The 20,650-nt window shown below is 41.2% G+C and overlaps 1 long non-coding RNA gene across 7 annotated transcripts; it reads right to left on the bottom strand.

Annotated features, from left to right (window-relative positions):
• Positions 1-1,742: 1,742 nt before the first annotated feature.
• LOC135228245 (uncharacterized) lies at positions 1,743-19,102 on the bottom strand. Of its 7 annotated transcripts, XR_010318630.1 has the most exons (5): positions 15,882-18,028; positions 12,127-12,706; positions 11,301-11,383; positions 6,216-6,544; positions 1,743-5,946 (listed from the first exon to the last, which is right to left on the bottom strand). It is a non-coding gene; the product is annotated as an uncharacterized LOC135228245 (long non-coding RNA). The 7 variants fall into 7 exon arrangements; XR_010318629.1 differs by having other exon boundaries at positions 1,743-6,544; positions 15,882-17,934; XR_010318635.1 differs by lacking the exons at positions 1,743-5,946; positions 6,216-6,544 and adding an exon at positions 6,552-10,304 and having other exon boundaries at positions 15,882-17,939.
• Positions 19,103-20,650: the final 1,548 nt, after the last annotated feature.

Raw genomic sequence — 20,650 nt, 5'->3', positions numbered from 1 at the left:
GATAGCTTCAGGATGTTATTCACAGAGGAGGTGATACATTGAAAGATGGAGTAAGTGTTCGGTAAATGTGAAAGGGAATTAGAGCATGCCCGGTAAATGGAATGGCATGAACTGACACGTGACTGGAAAACACAGTGGATAAAGAAGAAACTAAAAAAGTGGGTTAATGTTGAACCAAATTGAAATTTATATGTCATGCCCCAGGGGTTGAATTTAATTGTATAGTTGCCTATAAGGTTTTTTTTTTTTAAGCAAGAAGATGATTTATGATTATGACTAATATTTGAGATATAGTGGAGAGATCAGCCAGTCCTTTAGGTAAAAAGTAAGTGCCAGCCTTATTCTTTGGGGGTGGGAAAGGACTAGGGTAAATATGAGAGACAAAACTAAATTGATGAGAAAATGGGAGAGAAGGAAAGCATTTTTTCCTCTCCTATTTGTTGATATCAGTAACCGAAAAAGGGAGAATGGAAGGAAGAGTGGGGTGATGGTGGGAGGGAAAGATGATTTCCGTTTCGAATACATTGAATGTGGAAGTATCTATGGGGCATCTGGTTGAATATAACCAGTAGGCACATAGAACTAGAACTTAGAAGGAACCCTGGTGGTGTAGTGGTTAACTGATAGGGCTGCTAACCAAGAGGTCGGCAGCTCGAATCCACCAGGCGCTCCTTGGAAACTGTGGGGCAGTTCTACTCTGTCTTAAAGGGTTGCTATGAGTCAGAATTTACTTGACGGCAGTGGGTTTGGGGTTGGGTTTAGAACTCAGAAGAAAAGTCAGGAGTAGAAATAAAGCACACACTGTCAGGCTCACATGCATTATATATTATAAGATAAAGATTTGACCATGCGGAAAGAGGAATTAACAATTACAGGGGACCCCAACATTTTAAGATTGAGCAGAAGCTCAAGAAGGTAAGTAATATAAATAGTCTGGTAGAAGAATCCCCCAAAAATAGGAGGGGGTGGCCAGTCTTTTCATATTTCATGATTAAATAGGATAATTAAAGAGAAGCTTTTGAATTTGGCAGTTGGATCACTGCTGATATTTCCAAGAGTAGGAGGAGTAGAAGATGGGTTTGGAGTAAGATTGCATTGGGTCACTGAATAAATAGAAAGTAAGTGCAGGCTCTTCTCAGTAAATTCTGTGATGTAGAAAAGGAGGGAGAACATCCTGAAGAAGGGATAGGATGGTGGAATTATTTACTTAGGTTGGAACATAGAGATGGGAGCATCTTTGTAGACTAAGAAGAGAGAACAATGGAAAATGCTAAAGACATGAAGGAACAGTTAAATAATGGAATAAGATCTTGAAGGGAATGAATGAGGGAATATATTAAGGAAGTCAGATGGGAGATTAACTTTGGAAAGAGTGAAGAGGGACCGTTGGAGCCATTAAAAGTTATCACAAAACCTAAACACTTAGGAAATGAAGAGATAGGTGAGAAGGGGTGACTAGAGATACGTTAGGAGGGGAGGAGTTGGGGAAATCTACGTTTCACTGCCTCTGTTCTTTCCATGAAGACTAGATCTTTGAAGATGAGGTTGGTGGAAATGGAGGCTATTTTGCAGCAACATGTCCTGATTTGAAAGACCAAAACTAAAGCAGAAATTCTTGTTGCCTAGGCCAAGAGAGCCATGTCTGGGCTCTGCCACTTTGCAACCTAGTCAATTTGACTGATGATTTTGTGCTTCAGCTCTCTCACATGTAAAACCAAAGGGCTGAATGAGAAGATCTCCTAGGACCTTCTTTTTCTTTTTTCTTAATAGACTGTTTTTTTTTTTTTTTCAAGCAGTTTTGGGTTTACAGGAAAATTGTGCAGAAAATACAGAACGTTCACATATACCCCTTCTCCTCCTCAGGCAGTTCCTCTGATTATTAACGTCTCGCTTTCCTGTGGTACATTTGTTAGAATGGATGAACCAGTATAGATACATGATTATCATTGAAGTCCATAGTTAACATTAGGGCTCACTGCGTTCTACAGGCCTGTGGGTTCTGACAAATACATAATGTCATGTGCTTTTGGATCTTTTAATTCTGTAATAAAGAATGGTTCAGCCTAAAAAGCAGCATTGGGAATGGCTGAATTAGGAATAGACGTTATGTATATTTTATAAATATATTTGGGAGTGCAACAGGAACGTGTGTGTTTATTCTAAATGCCTACTTTTGTAAGTGGACCAAGATGATGGGCCAGAATGGAGAGAGAAATCTAAATTTTAGGTTCAGGTGAGCTACATTCCAAATAGCCAGTGCTTAATCTTTAATAAACCAGTAAGCCCCATTCTTGACTTTTTAACTTTTGCTTGTTTTAGCCCTTGAATGATTTATTGTTCCTTTGCTCCATGAGGGGGTAGGAAGTTCAACATACGTATTACCACTTTTGTTGACTAATTACAGGATTTAGTGAAGTCTTTGTTTAGAGGTGGGAAGAGAATGTGTAAAGATAACCTTATCCTTTACTTCATTGATTATTGTTTCTTACTTAGAATGATAAAAGTATAAAATAAAGATCATGAAATTAGCCAGTTTACACATTAAAAGGGAAAAAAACAATTCCACCAAAGGCTTAGTTTCTCCAGATGAGAAAACAGAGCTCATCAGAAGTTAATGGACGAGAGCAGTGTCTATAAGAAATGAAAACTGCTTTTTAAATTTTTGTAATATACACAGTTTTAATCATTGTACCTTTCTAAGACTTTTTAAATATTTCGTTGTGTTTTAGGTGAAAATTTACAGAGCAAATTAGTTTCCTGTTCAACACATTGTATGCAAAGTATTACATGACATTGGTTGCAGTCCCCACACTCTGTCAACACTCTCCCCATTTCCGCCTTGGGTTCCCCATTTCTGCCTTGTGTTCCCCATTTCCGCCTTGGGTTCCCCATTTACTTTTGTCTGGTTTTTCTACCACTTCCTGCCTCCTCATCTTTTTTGGGGGGATGGTGCCAATATTGCTCTTTTGGTTTCGTGTAGTCGTTTGTTCTGTGGACCACATTCTTTCTGGCTGTTATTGTTTATTTTATACGCCTGTCTGTTGCTTGGCTGGCAGGTGGTTTTCGGGAATGGTTGCGGTTCCAAGTCACAGTTGTCATAGGGCCATAGTCTGGGGGATTTGAAACCTGCTTTTTAGCTGTATTTCGAAGGGTTTTGAATGAGTGCCTATGGATGGTTAAGTTGCTAATTTATCTCTTAGACTTTGAAATGCAAATTTCAAGTTTGCTAGAGTGAAATGGATTTGGAAACTTGGGGTACAACCATTTCTGTGAGTTAACTTTCAGAAATGATAAAATTAGTAAAAAACTACTCAGTAAAAAACGTTCTCTGCAGCTTTTGTCATTCTTGAAATGCTTTACAAAACACAAAACAGTAAAACCCTTTATCGCCTCAACTTTAGTGAATTTTACCTTAAAGGATGTCACGTTCTCACTCCCACTCCTAATATGAGTAGGGAAAAAGTTCTGGACATATTTAATACGGAAACAAACAAAAGCTCCAAAATGATTCTGGCACATAGCCAAGGTTGTGGACTCACTGATTGACAGGTATGTGTTATTGGTGCCTGTAACTATGATCAACCGAGATCTCTTCTGAACTCTAGACCCATATTAGACACTTATTTGATACCTAATAGACATCACCTTTTGAACACCCATGGGTATTTGAAACTTAACATATCCAGAATTCATCTTCCCTACCTGCTGTTTTTCCTTTCATGTGCTTGCCATTTTATATTGTCTGTAAATAACAGATATCCCTTCAGTTGCCCAAACCAGAAACTTGCCAATCATTCTAACTTTTCCACTTATACAGCCAGTCAGTCACTATGGCCTATTAATTCCACCTTCAAAATACCTCAGTTCCACCTACTTTATTCAGGCCACCATCACTCTTTGATCGCATTCATGGATCGTTTACTGGATCGCTTCCTAACTGATCTTCATGGCTGTATACTTTTTTCAAGGCAGCCACAGTAATTGTTCTAAAGTACAAATCCGATCATATCATGGTGCCACTTGAAACCCTTAACTGGTTCCCCATTGTCTTTGGGACAAAATTAAAGCTCCCTGAAGCGGCTGCCAGAGCCCTTCATCATCAGGGCTCATTTCTTCCCTTGGAATCCCACCTCCACTTCAGTCATACTGAACACGTTTTCGTGTTCTTCTAACATGTGGTTAGTAAATACTGATGCCTCTGCCAGGGATATTCCTTCCCCACCACTCCTTGCCCTCTTTGTTTTTCAGGGATCAGCTTGGAGGTCACTTCATCTAAGGAACCTTCCTTGACATCCATCACACTGCTCCTTGAACTGGGTTAGGTACCTTTTCTGCAGTCTCTTGGAACATCTCTTGTGGCACTATTCATCCTGAATTATAATTGTCTTTTTACTTGTCTACTTCCCTCACTAGACTGTGAGCCCCTTTAGTTAAGTGACTGTATCTTGTTTGCCACTGTATCCCAGACTTAACATAGTACTTGTCACATAATGCATGCTTAAAATATTTATTGAAAACTTACTGAATTTTATTTTCAATATCAAAACACTAGTTTTATTGGATTTACTGAAGTGGAGTAGCAAGATACAGTCTGAGCATCCAGGCATGGACCAATAATGTGAAACTTGCTTCCAAAAGTGGAGGATGCCAAGAGACCAAAGAAAGAGGCAGGCAACTCTAGGGCAGTAGCAAAGGGTTATTGGGGAGACTTATAGATGGAGCGAGTCCTAGGTGGCAGCAGGACCAAAACAGATTTCTATGCCCTGTGGTGGGAGGGCAGAGGTTTTATAGTGACAGTGGAAAATAAGGGCTATGTGCCGGGGACTTACATAAGAATGCAGACTGCATTGAACTGGTGGATCACATGAGTGTGCTCATGTTTGGCCTCTCAAAACCTGTTTCCCCTTTACTGAGATAACCTAAAAATCAGGAATGATTGAATAAGTTGCATAGAATGGTACCAGATCTTTGACATTTTGCATTTCTGAGAGTGAAGAGGAAACGTTTAAGAAACATTTAAGGAAGAGAGTTCAAAGAAACCTTCTGAAATCTTAAGTGATATGGGTCTAACTGATTATTTAACATCTTGATTAAACCCAGAATTCTCTCTCCCTATCCAAGCTAGGTACATATTTACAAAGTGGCTAATCTGCTCCTGAGCTTTGTATTGGAATTATAACATGCAAAAGAGTGCTGTTTGTTTTTGTTTTAATAATGAGAATAAATAATAGGATTGCCTTGCATGAAATTAAAGATGGGACTAACTAGTTAGTTTTAGCTATATGACATTGTTTGTGGGATAGAATTGGATTAGATGGCTTGAAATGAGATGGATAGACGTTGGAGGTGTTTGGGCCAAAATTCATCCTACAGAAAAAGAAAGGTGTGGTGACTAAGACTTTGTTCATTAATGTTTCCAACTGCTTGTTGAGAAAATCTACATTTGTTGAGAACTTTCTTTTTGCTGAGTATTGTGGTGGCTGTTAGTTAATAGCAATCCTAATAGGTAATTTTATAATGAGGGAACCAGGACTTAGTGGTGATGAATAATTGGCCCACATCACACAGTACATTACAGAGTTGGGAAGCCAATTCAAAGCAAAAAACACTTTCTAGCGCACCCGTCTCTTTTCAAGCACCTGGGGTTTCTTAATTTTTTCAGAAAAAAAAATATATTGGTATATCAGTTTATATCCTGAAAATCACAGCTTCTAACCAAAACATTAGACTTCTGCAGTAATTAATATATTTTGAAAATATTTGTCGATACTGCCAGTGGTAGGTCTGGGAAATAACAGCATCAGATCAAACATTAGGCTGTGTTGTCCGCATGGCATATTTTGTCCTGTGTACATTTGGCAACATTAATAATCCTTGTGTAAAAATGGATTTTGAGCTTCAAACTATCCATTTGGGCATCACTAGGTTCCAGCATTATGAATACATCTGAAAAAAGAAAATCTGTACTCAATTCAACCATTTCTGTAAGTTAATTTTCATACCATCTTTTCATAATATTCCAAATTTTCAGGGTATAAGTCAGGGTGAGAATAGCATGAAGAAACTGTCAGGATCACTGATTCCTTAAACATTGCCATATTAGCATATGATTTAATAAATCACTGTTTTGGGTGAGGGATGAAGAGGAAGGGAGGGAGGAATTGAGAGAAGTAATGACGGAGGAAGGAAATGTGGAAGAATGAGGGAGCATTTACCTTGGGCCAGACATCGAACTTTAAGCTCTTACAGTCTTTAACTAGTCTGTTCCTCACAACAACCCACTTGAGGTAGTTGCTGTTTGTTTTACAGAAGAGAAAGTGTAGATTCAGTTGATGAACCAGGCCTCTGCCCTGTGTTCTTTCTCGTAGCTTTTGAATTCTTCTGAGTTTTAATTTACAACTTTTTGTTGTTAGCTGTCGTTGAGTTGACCCCTGACTCGTGGTGTTGCCGTGCACAGCAGAAGGAGATGCTACCCAGTCCTGTACCATCCCCATGACCGGCTCCAGATCAAATGCTGTGATCCATAGGGCTTCCACTGGTTGAGCTGTAGATTCAGATTTTGGATTTAATCAGCAAAAGAAGGTAGATGAAATCAAAGTGAATGATATTACCTAGGGAGAACGAGTAAAAGAGAACAAGGTCTAGGAAGAGCTCAGAGAACAGCACCTGAAGATCTGGACAGAGGAGACAGTTAAAGGAGGTTGAAAAAGAAATGGCAGAGAGGTAGAAGGAAAACCAGGCCATGGAAGCTGATAGAAGGGCATTTTTCTAGTAGTAGAATGTCAAGTGTTTCTTCAAGATCAGTTTAAATGAGGGATTGTATAGCTCTTGTTGGTTTCACCAACATGGAAATTATTGATCATAACCACTGCACTTTTGAGAAGCCTGCTGGGATGGAAGTTAGAGTGCTTTGAAAAGCGAGAAGAGGTAAAGAAATGGAGACAGTAAGCATAGATGACTTTCTGGAAAATTTGGTCATGAAAAGGAAGAAGATAATAGGATGATAGCTGGAGGAGATACGAGTTTGAGGGATTTTTTTAAAAAAAAACTTTTAGAGCGTGGACTCTGGAGCAGTTTTGAGCATATTTAAATAGCAATGGTGAGGATCTAGTAGAGAAAAGTTGAAGATAAAGGAGAGGAATGGAGCAGGGCAGAGTGTTTTGTTTTTGATACTTTAAGTTCTATGGCACAGAGAAACACAAAACTTCCTCAAGATTTCTTTCAGGTACCCTCTGCCTCCAAGCTCCAGATTGCTCCATAGGGCAAATGAATAGTGTCTACTGGGGAGGACAGTTGCTCCTCTGAGCACAGTGAAGTGTATGTATGTTTGAGTGTACAAGACAAAGGAAGCTAAACTATCCTTCATAAACAAAGGAGAGGAATTCGAGGGTGAATTTAGAAATGAACTCCCTAGGGGACAGGAAAGGAGCCTGGAAGCTTCATGGGGGAGCTGATCTGGGATGTTTATTTCTCCTCCTCTTTATCCCATACAAAATCTCCAGTGAAGGCTGCCTTGCTTGTCCTGGAGACTGGGTGGATTTTTTCAGGGACATGCAAAGAGAAGTTGAACTGGGCCCAAGTTGTACTTTAGAGACATTATTTGTGTGTGTGTGGGGGGGGGGTGGTATTCTTGACATGAGAAATCTATTTTTACCAGATAACTTATTTTTCTTCTATATTTTAAAATTTTGGTTTAATTTATGTAAATTTTTTAATTTACTCTTTTTAGTATATAGTTTAGCAAGTTTTGACAGACATATACAGTTGCAAAACCACCATCACAATCAAGAATCAAGATATGTAACAGTTCCATCATCCTCCAGAATTCTTGTGTCCTCATTATTTTAAGAACAAAATACCTACTGGAGAAGATACATGAACCAGAAACGACCTCAGTCAGTGGTAGTTTGGGATACTTATAGTGATCACCTGACATAATTGTTTAAAAAACAAAAGTGGGCAGGCAAACAAACTTAACAGATTTCATAATTATACCTGGGAATGTGGCCTTGTAATTGCAGGTGTTGGATGTAGTTGCACGTATATCTTTAAAAATCATTTTACAAGCAATGAGTTGGAATCAACAACTGGCAACAGGTTTTTTTTTTTTTTTTAATTGGCTTATATGGTGGTGTGAGTAAGCTCTCTCCAAACTGTTTCTAAGCAAAGTAATGATGGATAAAATGTTTTTTAAGGGTGGGGAGCCATAGTAGCCATACTCGGAACAGGATAAACATCTCCATAGAGCAGAAACATAAAAATGTGAGCAGAGGTTAGAACTGTGAACTTTCTGGACTCCAGTTCAAAAGCAGACAGTGGAGCTGCAGGTTAACAGGACTGAAAGTGCTCCACATGTGGGGCAGCAGAGCCAAGGCCAGCGCCTGAAACTTGAGGTCTGTGTGGGCCTTCTCTGTTGGGGAGAGTTCACTAAAAACAGTTCCTGCTGACCACTGCGTAAGGCCCTGATTGGTAGGAAGCTGCCGGACAGAGACAGCCTCAACCAGGAAGTGGCAGAGTCATCCCTGCCACTATCAGACCTGGTTCTGGGCTGGGGACCCTGGGAGACTGGGTGGAGGCACTGCAAACCACACTGGGGCGGGGGAGGGACCTCTGTTCACTCACACACATACAAAGACCTCCTCCATACAATGAGCCTGCAGACCAAGATTGCAAAATATGGTGAGAACAAATGCTAAAATAAAGTAGCCAGCAAGATCAACCATCAGGAGTTGATTGGTTCCAGATGAATCTTCTTTAAAAAGAGGCAGCATAGCATAATGATTAAAAACATGGACTCTGGAGTCAGATAGCTTGAGTTTGATATGTGTCAGTTGTGGGTCTTTGATGAATTTACTTACTTTTCTTCCTGTAGTTCCCTCATTTGTAAAGTGGAATAATAATAGTACCTACCTCAGAGAGTTGTGATTAAACGAGATTTATATATTACATAAAGTGCATAGAACAGTGCCTGTTACATTAGGGCTATACAAATATTTATCATTATACCTTGAATTAAGTATGGTTGTTGTCAGGTTCCATCAAGCCAATTTCAACTAACAGTGACCCTATGTGACAGAGTAGAACTGCCCCATAGGGTTTCCTGTGGTTGTTAGGTGCCATTGAGTTGGTTCTGACTCATAGCTACCCTGAGTACAACAGAACGAAACACTGCCTGGTCCTGTGCCATTCTCACAATCATTATCGTGCTTGAGCCTATTTTTACAGAAGCAGATTGCCAGGCCTTTCTCCCACGGAGCTGCTGGGTGGGTTTAAACTGCCAACCTTTTGGTTAGCACCTGGGAGCTTAATCACTGTGCCACCAGAACTCCTAGATATGGTTAGGATCCCCCCAAAAGATAAGGAATAACATCTATTAAAATATATATAAAACAAAATATGCAGAAACAAAACATGATCAAATGGATATTAAAAAAAAAATTCCTGGGAATACCTAGTCACTAAAAAGAAAAAAAAAAAAGGCAGGATAAACTATAAACCAAAAAACCAAACCCGTTGTCGTCGAGTCGATTCTGACTCACAGTGACCCTGTAGGACAGAGAACTGCCCCATAGGGTTTCCAAGGAGCGCCTGGTGGATTCAAACTGCCAACCTTTTGGTTAGCAGCCATAGTTCTTAACCACTACGCCACCAGGGTTTCTAGGATAAACTAGAACTAGAATTAAAAAAGAATTAGTAAATTGGAAGATACTACTATAGTATTTACCACAAGGCAGCACAAAGAGAGAACTGTCTCTTCACTGCTCAAATGTCCCTTACTTAAAGGGCAGGTAATGATTCCCTTCATTATGCTATGCTGCGTCTCCCAGCTATTTACAGCAAAGATCTTTGGAAAAGTCAAACAATTCTCTACCTACTCTTCTTTCTATTTCATTTGGAACTCACTCCAGTCAGGCTTTATTATCAATTACTCCAACACCACAACTTGTATCAAGGTCACCAGTGACCTTCGTGTTGCCAAAGCCAATAAAGCTTTCTCAGTTCTTGTACTCAGTAACCTCTATTCATCTCTGACACAGTAGATCACACTCTCCATGAAGCTTCCAGGATATCACACTCTTGTCTATTTCCCTCCTACCTCACTGGCTGCTGCTCCTCAGGCTTCTTTGCTAGACCCTCCTCCATTCTAAGTACTAGGATGCCCCAGAGCTCACACTCTGTAAGTGAACTTCCATGATTTCATGGCTTGTACTCACTGAAGACTTCCAAATGTGTATCTCAGCTGAGACCTCTCCCCTGAGCTCCAGAATCATGTTTCAGTCTACTTCACACCTCCACTTGGACATCTAATAGATAAACCAAATTTAACACATCCAAAATACCCCACCCGAACACACACAGACCACTCACTCCTACATTTACCTCCATCTCATTAAATGGCAACTTCATTCATCCAGGGCCTTAGGCAAAACTTTGGAGTACTCCTTGAATACTCTGTGTGTGTATGTGTGTGTCACACTCCCCTGTTCAACAGCGAGTCTTAGATGCTATCTTCAAAATATATCCCAAATCTAACCACAGTCATCACCTGCACCACTATCATCTAGTCCAAGGCTCCAACCAATCATGGATCTACTCAAAAACTCTCCAATGACTTGTTATTCCCTTCCAGATAAAATTCAAAAGCCTTTCCCATGGCCAAAGAGGCCCTGTGGAGCCTTGCCATCAATCTCCCTTCATACTTGCTAAGTGTAGTACAGCCACACAGATCTTGATGTTCATCATGCTATGCTGGCTTCACCCTCAGGACCTTCTCATTCACTCTTCTCTGGATTGCTTGTTCCACAGATAGCTGAGTAGCTTACTTCCTTACTTTCTTTAGGTCTGTTTTAAATGTCATCAGAGAGAGTAGTCAGGGAAGGCCTAGCTAAAATAGTAAGTCCTCCCTCCCCTGCTTTATTACTTTGCGTATCACGTATCTATATATCTACATCCATCCATCCATCCATCCATCCATCCATCCATCCATCCATCCATCCATCCATCCATCCATCCACACCCACCCACCCACGCATCCATCCATCCATCCATCCATCCATCCATCCATCCATCCATCCATCCATCCCCCACTAGAATATAAGCAGATTTTTTCTTAAATTTTGGTCATAGCTATACCATATAGTAGTTACTCAATCACAAATACATGAAGATCCTTAGTGCCCAGCACCGAGAGACAGTTTAAATACATTATCATGCACCCATAAAATGAGGTTATACAGTCATTTAAAATAAACACGTAGAAGATGAGTTAGTGACTGAAACAATGAGAGGGATGAGATTACCATAAGAATAGAAGTTTGTGGTCAGCAGGTGGGCTATTTGAGGTTTAAGATGTTTCTGGTGATGAGGAGGCCCAGGACTGTGGCTAAAACAGAATGGAAATGAAAGTCATCCAAATGAATATTGAACTTACCCAGCTGGACAGTGCAACTTGGAATGGAGAAAAAGACTGACCAAATACCAGTGATTGCGAGTGATCAGGAAGTTTGCAGATGATAGAGGTGCTGAGACAGAGAGAGTGGGAGAGCAGTCGGCAGAGGGACCAAAGAAGCAAGCAGTAGTGGGAAACGAAGGCAGTGACAACCCCATGCCTAGAAGATGGAGTAACCTCCACCAGAAGGGCAGGGAGGTTTCCACGCAGGTGAGATGGCACATCTCAACGTGGGTTCCAGAGAGTGTTTTGGAAAATTTAGGAGGGGAGGGGCTGTGTTGAGGTGAGGCAGGGGGAAGGAGTGCAGAGGACAGGAAAGAGTCTGACTCTTGAGTAGAACTAGAAGGTGTAGGGAAGAAGGCAGAAATGAACTTGACTGCCTGTAATGTTTCTAATCTTATATGCAGGGCTGAATGGAGACACATGGGCATAAAAAATGCAGCACACTCCAAACTAATGTTCTTGAAGTAATGGATATGAATTTGGCACCACTCTATAAATAAAATATGCTGTATTTTTTTTTGTTTGTTTGTATTTTTTAATAACTGTTTTTCACAGTTGACTGTTCTTTCTCTACTGGGCCACAGATTTCTCAGTAACATCTTGGGCCAACTTCGTATCTTCCTAGCTGCTTTTGGTTATTAAAAGCCCAATCGAATCAGCTTTAAACCTCTCACCTGCAGTTCAGTTTAAATCATATCTCTTCCTCTTCCCTGGCACAGGCCACACCTCAGTCCCAGAGTGCTTGCTCTGCTCTTTGACTCCTCTGTCTCCCTCCTCAACTTGGGATGCCACCTTCTCACCTACTAGACCCTCTCCCTCACAGGAGAGGAAGAAGAGTGCGTAACTTGCTGCCCATTAGAGGTGGGGAGACCTGGTCTGTCTCTGGCTGGATGTAATGCTGAAGACTTCTGCCATTGGGGCACTCTGCATGGATGGTGGATGAGATTTTCTTGGGATGGTGTTCAGCAAGCATCTGTTTTTATATTCACTTAATTTTCCAAACTCCAGGGGACAGATATCAGGGTCTCCCAGAAACTCTCTCAACTTTTTACTTTCCATTCTGAGGGCAGCATTGGGGCAGGTTCAGCCAGCTCCAACTGGAGATGGCCTGCGAGTCTCCCTTCTTGCAGGCTAGCCTGGTGTTGGCCAGCGTTGCTCTTGAAGCCCCTTCCCTTGGCATGGTGAAGCTTTCTCATCACCGGCTCCACACTCTTGAGGACTCCAGTGAGTCCCTTCTCTCTTGATCTTCCCAGACTTTTTAACATGAAGTATTTTAGACATATAAAAAGATAAAGTAACAGAATGAATATCACCAGACAGCTTAAGGAGTAAAACACTATTTCAGAGTTATTTTATGCTTCAAAAAGATACATCTTTGCTACCATTTTAATAAGATTTCGGGGGGAGGGGTGCAAAAGTAGATGGTGCATTTGATCTGCCCCTTTCACTCAGAAATCCCTATTTGATTTGTTGAATTACGTAGATGTATAACTTTGATAAAAACAAAACTAAAAAAAGAAGCTCAAATTTGTAAGCAATTAGGAAAATTCCAATTGAACTAACAATGAGTCATTACTTTATACCCATCACACTAGCAAAAAATTAAAAAGAGTTATGTCATTATTGGTGAGGAGAAAAGTAGACTGTCATACATGCTGGTAAGAATGTGAACTGTTAGAACCTTTTTGGAAGACAGTCTGGCATCATGTGTTAACATTTAAAATACGTGCATCCTCTGGTCTAGTAATTTGACGTTTGGGAATCTATCCCATAGGAGAAAAACCCAAAGTTTAGAATGACCTGAATACAAGCATGTTTATTACAGTGTTTGTAGAGGCTTGAAACAAGTGAAGGTCTGTCAATAGGGAATGACTGAATGAATTCTGGTTCATCGATAGCATGAGATATTAAACAGCCATTAAAAAGAATAAATCAGAACCGTATCAGATGTCTTGGAATGAATTCCATGAGATATTTTCAGTGAAAAAAGCATGATGCAGAAAGTCTAAAATATTCTTCAGTTCTTTTGTGAAAATAATCTTTGTTTATATACAGATGTATGTATGTATATGTAGCTGTGTGTGGCATTAAATGACTATGGAGAAAAATGACTAATGGAAGATGTGTTTATGGGAGAGGGGGCTGATATAGGGCAAGGTGAGAGGGAGAGAAGTTTAGGTGCCCCAAACAGCATGTATGATATGATTCCATTAATGTCTACTTATGTATATGGACATGTTATGCATTGAATTGTATCCCCCAAAAAGATATGTTTAAGTACTAACACCTGTACCTGTGAATGTGACCTTATTTGGAAATAGATGTTATCAGTTAAATTAACATGAGGTCATACTAGAGTAGGGTAGCCCCTAATCCAATCCAAGTGGTGTCCTTGTGAAAGAGAAGAGATACCGAGAGAGAATCAGAGGAAGGATGGCTATGTGGCAATGCTCTGCAAGCCAAGGAACACTGGAGCTACCAGAGCTGGAAGAGACAGCAAAGGATCTCGCCTTAGAGATGTCAGAGAAATCATGATCGTGCTGGCATGTTGATTTGGACTTCTAGCATAAAGAACTGTGAGACAATAAATACCTGTCTTTATAAGCTACCCAGTTTGTGGTATTTTGTTATAGCAGGCCTAGGAAACTAAAACATGTCAGTTATTAAATCACTCAGTTTTAGAAACAAAGGACTTTAGAAAGCATCCTACCAAAACGTGTATTTAAGTGCTTGAAGTGCTTAAGTGTTTTGCCCAAATGCATATAGCTACTTAGTGGTGAAGACCCACAGGCCTGCAAATTGAGCAACCAACAATTACTCACATACAAGTTCAAGTTGAAGCTGAAGAAAATTAAAAGAAGTCCATGAAAGCCAAAGTGTGACCTTCAGTGTATCCCACCTGAACTTAGAGACCTCTCGAGAATAGATTTGACTCATTGAACACTAACGACTGAAGACCAAATGAGTTGTGGCATGACATCAAGGACATCGTACATGAAGAAAGCGAGAGGTCATTAAAAAGAAAGGAAAAAAAAAAGACCAAGAGGCACATTGGAAAAGACTCTGAAATTTGCTCTTGAACAAAGAAAAGCTAAAGCAAATGGAAGAAATGATGAAGAGCTGAACAGAAGACTTCGAAGGTCAGCTAGAGAAGACGAAGTAAAATAATGCGATGTGCAAAGACCTGGGGTCAGAAAACCAAAAGGGAAGAACATGCTTGGCATTTCTCAAGCTGAACTGAAGAAAAAATTCAAGCCTCAAGTTGCAATATTGAAGGACTGTGTGGGCAAAATATTAAATTAAGCAGGAAGCATCAAAAGAAGATAGAAGGAATATACAGAGTCACTGTACTAAAAAGAATTGGTCGACGTTCAGCCATTTCAGGAGGTAGCATATGATCAAGAACTAATAATACTGAAGGAAGAGGTCCAAGCTGCACCGAAGGCACTGACGAAAAACAAGCCTCCAGGAACTGACACAACCAACTGAGATGTTTCAACAAACAGGTGCAGTGCTGGAAGTGCTCACTGGTCTATGCCAAGAAGTTTGGAAGACAGCTACCTAGCCAACAGACTAAAAGAGATCTGTATTTGTGCTCATTCCAAAGAAAGGTGGAATGGGCAAAGTATCGAACAATATCATTAATATCACATGGAAGTAAATTTTTGCTGAAGATAATTCAAAAGTAATTGCAACACTACATTGACAGGAAACTCCAAAAGTTCAAGTCAGATTTGGGAGAGGACATGAAACAAGGCATATCATCGCTGATGTTAAATGGATCCTGGCTGGAAAGCAGAGAATACTAGAAAGATGCTTACCTGTGTTTTATTGACTGTTCAAAGATATTTGGCTGTGTGGATCATAACAAATTATAGATAACATTGCAAAGAATGGGAATTCCAGAACAATTGTGCTGGTGTGGAACCTGTACATAAAACAAGAGGTTGTTGTTTGAACAGAACAAGAGGATACAGCATAGTTTAAACTCGGTAAAGATGTGTTGTATCATTTAACTACACTTACTCAATCTGTATGCTGAGCAAATAATCCAAGAAGCTGGACTATATGAAGAAGAATGGAGCATTGGGATTGGAGGAAGACTCATTAACAACCTGCTACATGCAGATGATACAACCTTCTTTGCAGAAAGCGAAGAGGACTTAAAAGTTCTTACTGATGAAGATCAAAGACTACAGTCTTCAATATGGGTTATACCTCAACATAAAGAAAACAAAAATCCTCACAACTGGACTAATAAGCAACATTATGACAAACGGAGAAAAGATTGAAGTTGTCAGGGATTTCATTTTACTTGGATCCACAATCAGTGCCATGGAAACAGCAGCCAAGAAATCAAATGACATATTCCATTGGGCAAACCTGGTGCAAAAAACTTCTTTGAAGTGTTAAAAAGCAAAGTTGTTACCTTGAGTACTATGCTGCTCCTGACCCAAGCCATGATATTTTCAATCACCTCATGTGCATGTGAAGGCTGGACAGTGAATAAGGAAGACTGAAGAACTGACGCATGTGAATGATGTTGTTGGTGAAGCATATTGAATATACCATGGACTGCCAGAAGAACAAACCGACCTGTCTTGGAAGAAGTACAGCCAGAATGCCTTAGAAGCAAGGATGGTGAGACTTCTTCTCACATACTTTGAGCATGTTATCAGGAGAGACCAGTCCCTGGAGAAAGACATCATGCTTGGTAAAGCAGAGGGTCAGCAAAAAAAGAGAAAAACCCTCAGTGAGATGGATGGATGCTGGCTGCAACAGGCTCAAGCTTGACAATGATTGTGAGGATAGTGCCGGACCGGGTAGTGTTTTGTTCTGTTGTACATAGGGTTGCTATGAGTCAGAACTGACTCATCAGCATCTAACAACAAAAACAACATTCAAGAAAGTAGGAACCCTGGTGGTGCAGTGGTTAAGCGCTCAGCTGCTAACCAAATGTTGGCAATTCGACCCCACCAGCTGTTCCACGGGAGAAAGATGTGGCAGTCAGCCTCTGTAAAGATGTACACCGTTGAAAAGCCTATGGGGCAGCTCTACTTTGTCCTATAGGGTCACTATAAGTTGGAATCGACTTGACAGCAATGGGTATTCAAGAAAATGGGGCCTATCCCTATTTTGCAAGTGCCCAGCTGCCCTGCAGTGCTTAGGAAATGAATCAGGCAAAGTGAGGTTACAATACTGCTTGGTTTATTGCCCTCCAGGGACAAACAGGAACTTGGTCTTTCCCTGCTTCCCTCCCCTGCAAACTGACTTTTGTAACCTAATCTTTTTTCCTTTTTTTTAAAAAACTAATCTGGGGGTCTACTTTAGCTACAGTTTTATGGTGGCTCCCATGAAGGTTTTGCGCCTTACTGGCATTTAATTTTCATTTACTGAAAACACATTACCTTAGATCAAGTCTCTTCAGGCAGAGTCTGAGATGGAATTCTTGTGAATGTGTTTATTAAGAGAGTGCTCTTTAGAAAAACCTGTAAGGAAAAGAGGGAAGCAGGATATAGTTGGGGAAGGGTAGGGACTGAGCAAGAGTGTGGTCTCAAGTAGAGTTTAAGAAAAAAAAAAAACAGTTGTCATTGAGTTGACTGTGACTCATGGCGACCCCACATGTGTCAGAGTAGTGTCAGCATTTCACGGGGTTTTCAATGGCTGGTTTTGTGGAAGTAGATTGCCAGGCTTTTCTTCCAAGGCACCCTGGGTGGATTTTTGGTTAGTAGCTCAGCGTGTTAACTGTTTGCACCACCCAGGGATTAAGTAAATTTTGTTGTTGCATCGAGTCAATTCTGACTCATAGTGACCCCGTAGGACAGAGTAGAATTGCCCCATATTGGGTTTCCTAGGCTGTAATATTTACAGGAGCAGATTGCTGGATCTTTTCTCCTCTGGAATAGCTGATGGGTTCGAACTGCCACCCTTGGCTTAATCCACAGGGGGAAAGCTCTGGAACATAAGCCATACTGGAGAGCTGACCCACCTTGAGGCAAGCGGTCATCCTTGGCTGTAGGTGGCAAGAAGCTGCTGTCAGGGCAATTATCCAGAGGAGGGGTAGCTGTGAGTGCTTACCACAGTGGCCTGCAAAGGGGTGCTGAGGAGGGTGCCTTAGCACCTACGTCACTCAATGCAATTTTATTCCCCAGTGTCTTTCACAGAGTTCCCCAACAACTTTCCAATCCTCTTCCTTTTTCTCTGCTTTACACAATGCAGTTACCAAATTTGCATGTGTAGAAACAGCTTGGTGAAGGGGTAGGCAGGACAAAAGAGGTGGCGCCATAAGGAAACAAACTTCAAGTGGCCATTTTATTTTGTCATCACTCACTGCATGCCTGACCCTGTTTCCATCAGAATAATGTGAAAAATGAGAATGGGAGAACAGGAGGGACCTTGGAAAACATCCAAGGGCACACAGTGAATCAGTTTGGACTTCAGGGCTGGAACTCAGGTCTGATGCCAGGCCAGGGCTCTTTTCACAACAGTATACTGCCTCCTGAGGTAGACTCCTGATGGTGTCTGCCCACAGGAGCTGATTATTAGCTAAAGGACGACCTTGGAGAGAGCACATGAGCACAGGCTCCTCGAGGTTGAGGTGAACAAAGAGAAGGCAGGACATCTGATGTTCCTGGAGTGGTGGAGTGCAGGGAAATGGATTTTGAGGTGGAGGATCTTTCAGGGGGAGAAGATAAAGGAAGCCAGAAAATTGTGTTTTCATTTCATTGATTTTGAACCCATGCTATGCCTTGAAAACAAACCAGCAGCCCGTTTTTTCTCACGGTTCAGACACTGGACATCTGAGTCCACCTCCTCATTTCAGTCAACTGGAGTCATGCTTGGAGGGATGTCCCAGCAGCTCCTGAGCCAATCCTGGATAGGGCACTGGTTGTGTTAGCCGCCCTATACCCACCTCTTAGTGAGGTCCAAACCAATTCCTTCTGCCATGAGCCCAAGGCTTGGGTGAGCCCCAGGCTCCCCTATCTCCTCAGCTATGACCTGGCCCTGGTGCCTGCTGTGATGGCTCAGTCATCCCACTAGGCTTCTGGGCTGTGTTCCATTTGAACAACAGATTTGGTTGGGTCCCTGACACCCTACTAAACCAACTTCATCTCCTGGGCCAGGCCCCCCCACCAGGACTCACTACTCAACTAAGCTGGAATTATGGTTCCACTGTCCAGTGCCTTTCAACCTGTCTGTCACCTGAAAGCTCCTGCTGCTCTGCCCCACCCCATTCACTACTTTGGACCTCCTTGCTTGCTTGCCTAAATCCATTTCTGGGTTCACCATACCCCCTAGAATGTTAAATGTTGCACTGCCTTTCATCCACACTTGAGGTCAGCCTTATAGCCAGTTATTTCTTTCAGCCCTGACTGGGTCTGGCTTTGTCTTGGCTTCTCCCATTTCCCTGCCATCCCGTGTTGCTGGAGTCCCAGCATGCCTTGCCGCTGAGCCTGTCTGGGTTATGTGGAATTGACCTTGCCTTGTTGCAGCTTTCTTCATTCCTTTCTATGAGCTTTTTTTAAGTACCTGAAAAGTGCCAGACACTATGCTACACTACAATATGCATTAAGAATGAAATGGTAGAAGAATCGTAATTGCTTATATCAAGTAACCCTGAAGAAACCTGGGATTTTGTTAGAAACATCATTTAGATCTGCACATGTCTAAACTCAGCAAGAGCTGGAAATGGAGGTTGTGGGGAAGAAGGTTAACCTGAGAGAATGTACCCAGGTGGCTGCTGCTGCTTGAGTGTAATTATCTTAAAAGACTATATCATTATTTAATAATTCAAATATTATAGTCTATATTCCTCCTGCACACTAATTACAGAGCTATCTTCATTAGTTTCTCTTATGCTACTTTCTTAGCATAAAAATTGTCAGTGGCTTACCCTTGCCTTCAGGATGGTCTGAACTAGTTGGCCTGACATTCAAGGCCCTTCCCAGGCAGGCTCAGCCTATATTTCCAGCTGCCTCTCCCAGTACTGACCTATTAGAACCTTCTCCAACTAGTCTGGTTGATTGTCATCCAGACACGACTTAGTGTTCCGCCATCGCACTCAGCTTTCCTCACTCCTAAAATTCCTCTTCTCTATGTCCCCGAATTTTCCCTATTCTTCAGGCAGGGATGGGTTACCCAATAAGCAAGGCATGCACAGGCTTAATTGTGCTTACTAATAATTTGTAGTGCATAATTTCACCTGTTTTCCAGATGTGGTGAAATTGTGCACTGCAGATCAGTAAACACAATTAAGCCCATGCATACCTTGCTTACCGGAAGCTGGTGTGTACCGTGCTCACTGGTTAATCCGCCCCTGCTTCAAGTCTTAGCCCATAGGTCACATACTCCATGAAGCCTTCCCATTCCACACTTTTCCTTCTTTTAAATCAGTGGCTCCCATTCCAGATTGTGTATTAGAATCACCTAAAAACCTGTTGCCATCAAGTTGATTCCGACTCCTAGCAATCCTATAGGACAGAGTAGAACTGCCCCATCGGGTTTCCAAGACTCCTTCGGAGCTTTAAAAACTAAGCTGGGAGTTGGGCAGGGGAACAGTAGACCACTTTTATCAGCTTCACCAGGGATAGGGCCTGGGTATTGGTATTGCTTAAAAGCGCCCCAGGTAATTCTAATGTGTATCCAGGGTTGATAAACACTGATTATGTATTGCTTCCATCCCTTTGGCTATATCATTATTTAAGAAAAATGCAGGTGAAGCATTATCTTCTGTATTGAAATACTCTCTTAGAAATGAGATATGCCCTTCTTTTTTTAGTGTTTGAATTTTTGAGTTTTTTAAAATAGACTTTTTTAAAACATCAGTTTTAAGTTAGCAGAAAAATTGTGCAGGAAGTACAAAGAGTTCCCATACACCTTTCTCCCGCCCTGCATACTGTTTCTCCTATTAGTAACATCTTGCATTCCTTCCTATGGTACATTTGTTACATTTAATGAACCAATATTGATACATCATTACGAACTAAAATCCATAGTTTACATTAGGGGTCACTTTTTGTGCTGTACAGTCCTTTGTTTTAGTACAATGGGTTTTGAAAAATGCATAATGTCATGTGTCCACCATTAAAGTTCTATATAAAATAGTTTCACTGCCCTAAACATGCCTTGTGTTCCACTGTTCATCTCTGTTCCCCTCCCCCTGAACCTCTGGAAATCACTAGCTTTTCACTGTCTCTA

Source organism: Loxodonta africana, chromosome 19 (genome assembly GCF_030014295.1).
Source record: "Loxodonta africana isolate mLoxAfr1 chromosome 19, mLoxAfr1.hap2, whole genome shotgun sequence".
NCBI classification, from domain to species: Eukaryota; Metazoa; Chordata; class Mammalia; order Proboscidea; family Elephantidae; genus Loxodonta; species Loxodonta africana.
Note: the sequence above shows the minus strand (reverse complement) of the source record. Positions and strands in the feature narration are given on the sequence as shown.